General features: G+C 39.8%; 1 protein-coding gene across 1 annotated transcript in view; it reads left to right on the top strand.

Moving 5' to 3' along the window:
• The first annotated feature begins 2,153 nt into the window (after nt 1-2,153).
• The window catches only part of LOC138023834 (tyrosine-protein kinase receptor torso-like), a 19,820-nt gene continuing 14,223 nt past the window's right edge, over nt 2,154-7,750 (top strand). The window contains exon 1 of the mRNA XM_068870921.1: nt 2,154-2,220. The gene's annotated coding sequence lies outside the window, so the exon portion shown is untranslated. The remainder of the gene's footprint in view (nt 2,221-7,750) is intronic.

Raw genomic sequence — 7,750 nt, 5'->3', positions numbered from 1 at the left:
TGCTGCTTGATGTTGTTAAAGGCATTGATCCTCAACCCAAAATTGCACAGATGCATTATTTATAGTCTTGATTTATCTCAGTCTGTCTTTTATCTCTTAAATTATTTTGCTATGTTCCAGCCCCATCAAAACCTCCCAGTGGATTTATATTGAGTGCGAGCACTTCTTCAAGTGTCACTGCATCTTGGCAGCTACCACCCACAGGCTCCAGAAATGGAATAATCAGAGGATTTAAGTTGTTTCTTAATAGGAAAGGGTCAGATGTCCAAATGATTGACGTTTCCAACGCTTCAGTTTACACAAAGACTGTTACTGGATTGCAAGAATCTACAGAATATGAATTGCAGGTTTTGGCCTACACTTCTTCTGGTGATGGACCAAAGAGTTCTGTTCATTTTGTAAAAACGAAGGAAGTTGGTAAGGGTTACATAACTTTTAGAAAGATCAACACAGGGCAGCAACCAAGAGTAAATTTTCTGCGTTTTTTCTTCCATGTTTTTCTTTTTCTTACAATAGTATACCGGTAGTAATTTATAATGGTAATTGACTGAGTGGATTGCAATTTGGTGTGAAACTAGACTTGTGAAATCGCAAGTACATGTATGATTTCAGTCCAAAATTACACATGACGCAAAGTTCAATTACCACTTTTATTACATCCATTTAGAAATTGCTCAAATACAGGATTTGAGTCAGTACAAATAGTTTATTGATCCAGTTGCCTGTTTACAAAAAATCGGAACCAGATGAACTTTTACGTATCATTTTCTATGCAAAACAGAAACATTTGGACATCATGTGTCAAAAGCTCAGGCCCCATCCACACTTATCCGGAGATTTTTGTGTCCGCAAATTTTTTTATGCGGATACACCTAGCGTCCACACGTGTCCGCCGTATATGCTCGGTGTATCCGGAGATTTCTGCATACGCTCTCCAGAGTGGAAATTTCTGTATACGCTGTGTATCCGGATACGTGTGGACGCTTGTATCCGTATATTTTTGTATACGCTGACGTCACAGTATCAGAACCAGTCTTTTTCCGGATGCTCTGTTGACTAATCCTTTGAGATGTCCGGATACGAATTGGATACGTGTGGACGGTCGTATACGATTCGTATACGCTACGTGTGGACGCAGATATTTCTGTATCCGCATAAAAAAATTTGCGGATACAAAAATCTCCGGATACGTGTGGACGGGGCATTAGTCAAGCGTAACAAAGGAAAAATATGTTCCATTAAAGGAAATTCAAGACAGGATCTTGAAATCAGCAGGCAAGTCAGAAACTATTCTTTTAATTCTCACTTTGTCACGTTTTATGTACATTTCGTTGTTACTGGCATAATTAGCACTTTTTCCTACTTATAAATTCAACTTAACGCTTTGTACATTAATCAACTGAAGATGACAGAAGTTTCTGTCGAAACATGTCTTGTAATCTTAAAAGTTTTGTCATTTTCTTTAAAATTCAAGACAGATCAAAAACAGTTTAAACACGAACTTTGTCACACATTGGCTTTCTTTTCATTTTCTTGAATTCTGATTGGTTGTTTTGTTTTAGTGTTCCTTTCTCATTGGCTGGGGAAAAGGTGCGATTTAGAGAAAACGAAGTGTGATTCGTGAATAAATCGCACTCAGCTGAGAGCAAGGATCACCAGCGATAATACAAAGTGGAAGTGTGTTGCTGTTTCTTTCATATAATTTATGCCTCTCTGAACTTAACTGTAGTGTCTCCATGTTTATCAGGGGCATAAAGGCCATTAATATCCAGAGACTAGGGGAAACGTTTCATTAAAAAAAATAAAAAATGAAAAACAAAAACAAAACCGTTGCATTAGATTTCAAAGGCATAAAGTTTATCGTTGCACAGATGTACATGTATAATGGGTGATAATGTTTTATGTTGCAAACTTTTATCGTTATTGCGTGTGTCTGCAGATATACCTGTTTATGAGAGTTAAGCGTAATTGTTCCTTCGTTTTAGTTAGCGGCTTTAACGCCATCTGACGATACTGCATGTGCTAAGAATTTCATTGAAAATTTGATTCAGTAATAACTTTTGTAGCCATGCAGACGCCATTGTTAGATGACAGTGGACCGGATTTTTCCATGGCGAGTATTCTTGGTTTTTCCGTTGGAGGTGCATCTCTGCTTGGCTTTCTACTTCTTATTGGTTTTTCTTGCCATAAAAAGAGAAGGAAGAAGCGTCCTGCAAAGTGGTAAGCTTTTTTTTCTTTTAACTGGTACAGTAGTTTTTAATGACTCATAAATTGGGTTAGATAACGCAAATCTCCTGAAGACTTCTTTCACAATATCACACTCCACAGAAACCAACTCTAGTCTTGACAACAGAATGTCACAATCTCAGACGAACGGGAAAATCCCTTCACTTGTCGCTTGTCACACAATATCTCTTGAAAATCACAAACAGGGAACTAAGTCACAACAACAACCACCACCGACTGCCTGACTAGAGAGCTGCTTATATAAGTATCCGAAGAGAGTCTAGAAGTTTCCAAAAGTTATTATTTACGCCTATTACAATAAACTCTATTTTTAAACTTATGAGTCACAGTTCTAGAAAATTCTTGAAACAACACATTGCGTGACTTTACCTTCGCGAACTTTCTAGAAAATTCCGATCCTTTTAACACTCCCCCTCTTCAAAAAAAAAAGATTGCAGAACTTTATTTGATATGTTCTCACATTCACACTCTTGATAGACAGTCAGCAATCACGTTATCCTTTCCCTTTACGTGTGATATATCCAAGTCGTACGTTTGAAGCATCAAATTCCACCTCAGCAATCGTTCATTCTTGTCCTTGAACTTGTGAAGAAAAACAAGAGGATTATGATCACTGAAAACTTTGATCGGTAGACTCAAAGAAGTGACGTAAACGTCAAAATGCTGGAGGGCTAACACTAACCCCAAACATTCTTTCTCAATGGTGGAGTAATTTCTTTGGCTTTTACTAAACTTTTTTGAGAAGTAGGAAATAGGAGGATCTACTCCATCTTTATCTTCCTGTAAGAGAAAAGCACAAGCAGCGACATCACTTGCGTCTACAGCTAACTTGAACGGGGCATTGAAATCAGGAGCTGCCAACACTGGGGAGCTGTTCAGTGACAGTGGCTTTTTGACACTTGCCGCACCACAGAAACTTTTCTCTCTTGTTTAGAAATCGAGTAAGAGGTTCGGTGACTGCAGAGAAATTTGGGCAGAACTTTATGTAATATCCTGCCATTCCGAGAAAACGCATTAGTTGTTTCTTGTTTTCTGGTTGCGGGAATTCAGAAACAGCACTGATCTTGGCATCAACTGGTTTCACTTTCCCTTATCCAACCACGTGCCCCAAGTAAGTCACCGGTGCTTGTGCAAATTCACACTTGGCGAGGTTAATAGTGAGCTTTGCTTCGGTTAGTCTCGCAAAAAACTTTCGGATGATTTGCAAATGTTCCTCCCAGGTATCACTGTAGATAATAACATCATCGATGTACGCTTCGCGTCCGTGAAGGCCAGCAATAACTTTGTTTATGAGGCGCTGAAAAGCGGCTGGCGAATTTTCATACCAAAAGGCATAACCTTGTATTGGTACAGTCCATCCGCGTTTACAAAACTGAAATCTCTTTTGCTCGTTCAGTACTGTAAGCGGAACTTGCCAAAAACCCTTCAGTATGTCAAACTTGGTGACGTATCTTGCATTTCCCACCTTGTCAATACAGTCATCCATGCGTGGTATTGGAAAAGTGTCAGATTTACTAACACTGTTCACTTTTCGGTAGTCCGTACACATTCTGTAACTACCGTCTGGTTTTGGCACTAAGATGCAAGGTGAACTCCAGCTACTGTGACTTGGCTCGATGAAATCATTGTCCAATAAATATTGAATTTCTTCTTTAAGATATTTCTGCTCGATAGGACTCAGCCTGTAGGGATGTTGTTTCACAGGAGGAGCATCACCTACATCCACATCGTGGTAAATCTGTTCCGAACTTGTTGGTACATCTGGAAACAGATGCTTGAACTCCTGGAGAAAATCCGTAAGATCTTGACGCTGCATTGAGGACAGATGGGACAGCTTGGAGTCCAAATCCCGCAGAACATCAGAGTTGGAAAGCTTTGCTGTGGCCAGTGGACTTAACTTATCATTAAGGTCTCTGCTTAAAGTTTCTTGTGGCCCAGAACTAACCACATTTAGACTTACAGGATGTATCTCTAAGCTACATGTACTGTCTCTGTCGATATAAGGCTTTATCATATTGATATGAAACAACTGCGTTTGCTTACGCCTGTCGGGCGTTTCTAGAACGTAGTTGAGATTACATAGTTTCTCTTTAATTACACAAAGCCCAAAATACTTAGCCTGTAAGGGGTTACCAGGAACTGGCAACAACGCTAAGACCTTTTGATCTGGATCAAAACTACGCTCAGAAGTGTTTATATCATACCTCTCTTTCATAGACTTCTGATGACAACTTAAAATTATCCCTAGCTAATCCACAAGCTCTATTAAGCTTGGTTTGAAAATCTGAGACATACTGTAATAAATTAATGGAATGGCTTTCACTAGATAAGAATTTCTCTTTAAGAAGTTTAAGAGGTCCTCTCACAGTGTGACCAAAAACAAGCCCAAATGGGCTGAAGCCCAGAGACTCCTGAACCGACTCTCGAGCAGCGAATAACAGAAAATGGATTCCTTCATCCCAATCTCTCTCCGTCTCGTAGCAGTAGATCCTCATCATGTTCTTCAGAGTCTGATGCCATCTCTCGAGAGCTCCTTGACTTTCTGGATGATAAGCAGAACAGTTGTATTTTCTGATTCCCAATTCGTTCATGACTTGCTGAAATATACCTGCCATAAAATTTGAACCTTGGTCTGACTGGATTGAGTTAGGAAGATCGACCAGCGAAAAAAACTTGGTTAAAGCTTTAACAATGGTCTTAGCCTTGATATCTCTTAAGGGTATTCCTTCGGAAAACCTGGTAGATGCACACATGATTGTCAGCAGGTATTGTTTTCCCGATTTCGTCTTTGGTAGTGGACCAACGCAATCAACAATGATATGGCTGAAGGGCTCCTTGATTGCTGGGATTGGCTGCAGTGGTGCCTTTGGTATGGTTTAATTTGGTTTCCCTACTACTTGACAAATGCGACATGAGCTGCAAAAATCAGCTACATCTTTTCTTAAATTTGGCAATAAAAATGACTCAAAATTCTTTGTTGGGTCTTGTTGCCGCCCATGTGACCAGCCAAAGGGGTTTCATGTGCCATGCTTAGAATTTCTGGTCTGTAAACTTTCGGCACAACTATCTGGTCCTTGACAGCCCACTTATCGTCCGCTGAAACATCCAGTGGTCTCCATTTTCTCATCAAAACTCCGTTTTTTGTAAAGAAACAAACAGGATTCTGTGAAACTTCATTTTCGTTAACTGCCCTCTGGAATAATGGCGAGATCACTGGGTCTCTAGTATGTTGCTCAGCTATTATGTGTGGTCTAGAATTCAGTTCAGCATCCGTCCTCAAACTGCTGATATCATTATCATCTTCTTATGACTTTGTTCCAGACAAATTCTTTGCGACAGCTTCCTCGAAAACTTGACTGATGAAGGTATCTGCTATGTCAACATTGTTATCTTCACTGTAGCACGGGTTACAGCACACGCAGGATACAAATTTGAAATTTCTTTCTCCACTGGGTCAGGCAGCTGCTCTACACAAGGCACTTCAGTTACAATAGGATTGATGAGGGGGACATTAGGATTTTCGGTTTTGCGGTTTTGGCTATTTTATAGATCGGTTTTTTGGTTTTTGTGCGAAAAGACTTCAGTTTTTCGGTTTTGGTGTTCACTGCGGTTTGCGGGTTTTTCGTCTTTTAGCATCTGGTTTTCGGTTTTCGTAAAAAATCGAGCGGTTTTTCGGTTTTGTTATCCGATGTGCTTCTTGGGTTTTCTAATTTGTCCTATTTCGGTTCCGGCAATTGATCTCGAATAGAGCGTTATTTATTTATTTAATCTTCATCTAAGCATGGTGCAATATAAAAAAAAATATGTACAATTAAAAATTTATAGATAAAACTATGTAAACTACATTAACTATCTTACTCAATATCATACAATAAAAGCTGCTTTCCATGAATGCCGTGTTTAGAATAATGGCTTAGATAACCTTTTTAATCAGTCGTTTGAATTGATTGAGGGACTCTGCTTTCCTTAGTTCTAATGGCAAACTGTTCCACAAAACTGCGCCACTAAATAGCTAAAGCTGTTTTTTGTAGTAGTTTGTGCGCGGTTGCGGAACATTTACCTTATTCACAGAGTCTCTCAAACAATAACCAGAATCGCGATGGACAATTTTCGAGCAGAGATATTCAGGTGCTAGTCCCTGTAGGGACTTATATACCATTGTTGCTCGTTCAATTTGCCTTTGAGAGACTAGGGATTTCCATCTTAAGAGTTCAAATAAATTGTTGACATGAGCGTCATAGTTAGAGTAGGTCAAGACACGGGCTGCTCTGTTTTGTAGTTTTTGCAGTTTGTCCTGCAAAGTTACTCCACAGTTTCTCCAAACAATATTGCAAAAGTTGAAATGACGTTGTACTAGGGCCTGATAAATAGAATGTAAGGTCCCATAGGGTACAAGATGCCTGTTTTCACACACGTGATCAGTAACCTTGTTTTTCTTCCGAAACAAAAGAAAACTTTCAAGCGATAATAGAGCTCAATTCCCGAAGACGTCACATGAAAACACTCTATAGCTGCGAAACGGCTATAGAGTGCGGAGTGGATGAAGATGAAGGACCCCATGAAGATCTGAACGAGCATGAAATGAGTGAGAAGCTAGTGACTTTGATAAAGGCCAGCAAGAATTTGATGAAAGTAGTGACGAAGTCAGTGCAGATGACAACAATTCCCAGGGCCAGCAAGATGAATTAGGGACATCGACGAATTTTCTCTATGGTGCAACGTCGCGATATGGAAGGGCAGTGCCCGGGGGGAGGGGGGGAAGGGAAACTCCCATATAAAAAGGGGATTCTCGTCGTCTCGCTTAGGGGTGTAAATTTCGGATTTTGGTCTCACTTAGAGTGTTTTGGGCAAAACGCAATCATATGTAGCCGTGAAAATCTCCTTTAGGGTTGCGCGCGAAGAAAGATAAAAGTGTATATTTACACTTTTATATTCCTTCACGTAAGTGAAAGTATTAGATGATTATGTCTTTGACATAATTAAAAGTCGGTGTATCTTTTATTTTTCTGTGTTATAATATGATCTCTTTTAGGGGTCAAAAAACGCGTGGGCCACGCCCAGATTGGCCTCCTTTAAGTGTTTAATGTAAAATTTCCGACGAGCATCCCTCCCCTTTTTATATGGCAGTCCTCCCCCCGGGGGATGGTGAGGTTCAATATTCGACTCCTGTTTTAAGTAAATATCTCTTTGGCATTTGAGCAAGTTCCTGCTGCCATGTAAAACAAGGAACAAACAGTACCGGTTAGCTTCCTCAATGCAATCGCATGTCAGTAGGCCAAGATCAAACATTCCTTTCGAATCTCCAAACTGTCAGGTCTTAGTTATCAAATAGAAATGTTCAATTAGAGAGTTTTGATTGAAGTTTCCAGAGCTATAGCTTTTTGCGATTGCAAAATTGCAATTTTAGAGAGGACTTGTGTGCAAATTCTCCTAAGTTAACTTGGCTCCAATACCAGCTGCTTTACGGGAAAATGAACCCACAAAGTCCGGGCTCGAGAGAGCG

This window comes from Montipora capricornis, chromosome 11, assembly GCF_036669925.1.
Source record: "Montipora capricornis isolate CH-2021 chromosome 11, ASM3666992v2, whole genome shotgun sequence".
NCBI classification, from domain to species: Eukaryota; Metazoa; Cnidaria; class Anthozoa; order Scleractinia; family Acroporidae; genus Montipora; species Montipora capricornis.
Note: the sequence above shows the minus strand (reverse complement) of the source record. Positions and strands in the feature narration are given on the sequence as shown.